This window comes from Fistularia commersonii, chromosome 11, assembly GCF_037954325.1.
Source record: "Fistularia commersonii isolate RoL2024-O1a breed Wild chromosome 11, RoL_Fcom_v1.0, whole genome shotgun sequence".
Lineage (NCBI taxonomy): Eukaryota > Metazoa > Chordata > Actinopteri > Syngnathiformes > Fistulariidae > Fistularia > Fistularia commersonii.
Window position 1 is genome coordinate 13,164,307 of NC_141294.1, and position 2,500 is coordinate 13,166,806.

General features: G+C 50.4%; 1 protein-coding gene across 3 annotated transcripts in view; it reads right to left on the reverse strand.

Moving 5' to 3' along the window:
* Window positions 1–2,500, reverse strand: part of grik5 (glutamate receptor, ionotropic, kainate 5) — a 45,352-nt gene that overhangs the window by 21,513 nt on the left and 21,339 nt on the right. The gene's annotated exons all lie outside the window — the stretch shown is intronic.

Sequence of the window (2,500 nt, forward strand, 5' to 3'; positions counted from 1 at the left end):
GTGTGTGTGTGTGTGTGTGTGTGTGTGTGTGTGTGTGTGTGTGTGTGTGCGTGCGTGCGTGTGTGTGTGTGTGTGTGTGTGCGTGTGTGTGCATGTGTGTGTGTCCAGTGGATTCAAACCTGAAAGATCTTCACTGAAAGACAGCCCTTGGCTTGGATTGCAGTTGTAATTCTACTCCACGCTAAATACTACATTGTAAAATACCAAATTGAATCTTTTGAGTGAATGAGTGAATAATAGGTGTGTTACAGCAGCAGCAGATCTGCTGCTCCAAGCTGGTTAGGGTCCAGTGTTCCAGCGCCTTCTAAAATGGAAGATGGAAAGAAAGAAGGGCTGTAGGAAGGCAAAGCAGATTCTTGCTTTCTGCGGCTTTGATTTGATTTCCCATCTTTAGACGGTCTAGTTTGAAACTGCTCCTGAAGCTGCCTGCCTGATGAAGACCCGCCGCCCCCTCCCCTTGATGAACCTGGCGACCTTTGACCTGGATTTCTCCTTCCTGAGGAGGCGGCAGTTCAAATATCCCACCCGGATCTTCTCCAAACCTGCACCGCAGACCCTGAGCAGGACCCGGGAGTCCAGGTTGCCCGTTCCATCCTTGCCGTGTGGAGGGTTTTGCCCTAAACGGGTTCCTCCTCCTCCTCCTCCTCCTCCTCCTCCTCCTCCCGTGGAGGAGCTCAATGACTCACACTGATTGGTTTTATTAGCTCAATTTGCAGGATGTGAGTTCTTGGATGTTGGGCCGTCTGGACGTTAATGTTCTCGTCTCTCTGTTAGAAAAGCAGAGATCCTGATCTCAATTACGGCTCCGGCGTCACAGCGCTGGAGTTTTTCGCTGAGAGAGAAGATCTGAGCGTTTCCTCCACCCGAGTGGGCGGATGAGCAGCGGTGGGTGGAGGGAGTCAGAAGGGTGAGAGAACACTGCCGCGTTCAGAGATGACTGTACGATCTGCTGCTGTAGTAGAACCGGATCTGCAGGTGTTAGTCTCCGACACACACACACACACACACACACACACACACACACACACACACACACACACACACACAGGTCAGACCATGCAGAGAAATACACAGCAGCAAAAATAGATAAATATCCTGGGTACGTGTGTCGTGTGTGTGTGTGTGTGTGTGTGTGTGTGTGTGTGCATGTGTGTGTGTTGTGTGTGTGTGTGTGTGTGAGTGTGTGTGTGTGTGTGTGTGTGTGTGTGTGTGTGTGTGTGTGTGTGTGTGTGTGTGTGTGTGTGATGTGTATGTGTATGTGTATGTGTATGAAGTGTGTATGTATGTGAGATGATGGATGGTATGTATAGTGGGGTCTGGGGGTCCAGGGATCTGCGAGGCAAGAGAGGGGCTCAACCCCCCCGCAGCCCCCGGGCAGCGGGATGAAGAGAGGGAAACGGGACAGGCCGGGGATGCAGAGGATGAGAAAACAAGTCGGATGGAAGAAAGCAGCTGTGGGGGGGGCGTTGTTCCCTTCTGCATTATTGTGTGACACAACAAAATGTGACAGTGGTCATAATGGAGGGATGAATCACTCCCATAATTGAATTTGCAAGTGGAACAGCTTTAAGACGCGTCGCCACGACGACAGCCCAGAGTGCGTGTGAGTGTGTGTGTTTTGCTTATTTGCTTGTTTAGGTTTGTGTGTGTGTGTGTTCGGGGGGGGAGGGCTCCAGGTGATGCTAAAATGATGAGAAAAGACCAGAATCTGCCCTCTCCCCCCCACAATGATGGGGGGACCTCCTTCTCCTCCTCGGTTCACTTCATCTCCTGAGAGTCTGGTTCCATAGAGGGACGATGTAAGACTGGGTTTGAGGAGCTGCTCAAATATCATCATTATTAGGAATTAATAATAACGATTATTATTATTAGTAGTAGAACTAGCTTTGTTTTGTACTATAATTATTAGTCAGGGACAGGTAAAGACTTGTAAAAGTCATAACATTTATTCAAAAGATGTGTATGTGATCACACACACACACACACACACACACACACACACACACACACACACGCGCACACATATACACTTACACACACACACACAGACACACAGGTTGAGGACAATAATGATGGCATTTGGACTTATATTGTCAGGTTCTGTTGCCATGGCAACAGAATGAAGGGTGTGTGTGCGTGGGGGTGAAGGGGCGGCAAAGGAGAAGAGGAGTAAAGGAGGGGAGCAGAGAAGGACAAGGAGAGGAGGAAGAGGAGGAGGAATATTAGGAGCTGGAGGAGCATGAGAGGAGGAGGAAGAGGAGGAGAGCAGGAGAACAGGAGGAGAACAGGAGGAGAACAGGACGGGAGGATGAGAGGAGGAAGAGGAGGAGGAGAGGAGGAGAACAGGAGGAGAACAGGAGGAGAACAGGACGGGAGGATGAGAGGGGGAAGAGGAGGAGGAGGAGAGCAGGAGGAGAACAGGAGGAGAACAGGAGGAGAACAGGACGGGAGGATGAGAGGAGGAAGAGGAGGAGAACAGGAGGAGAACAGGAGGAGGAGA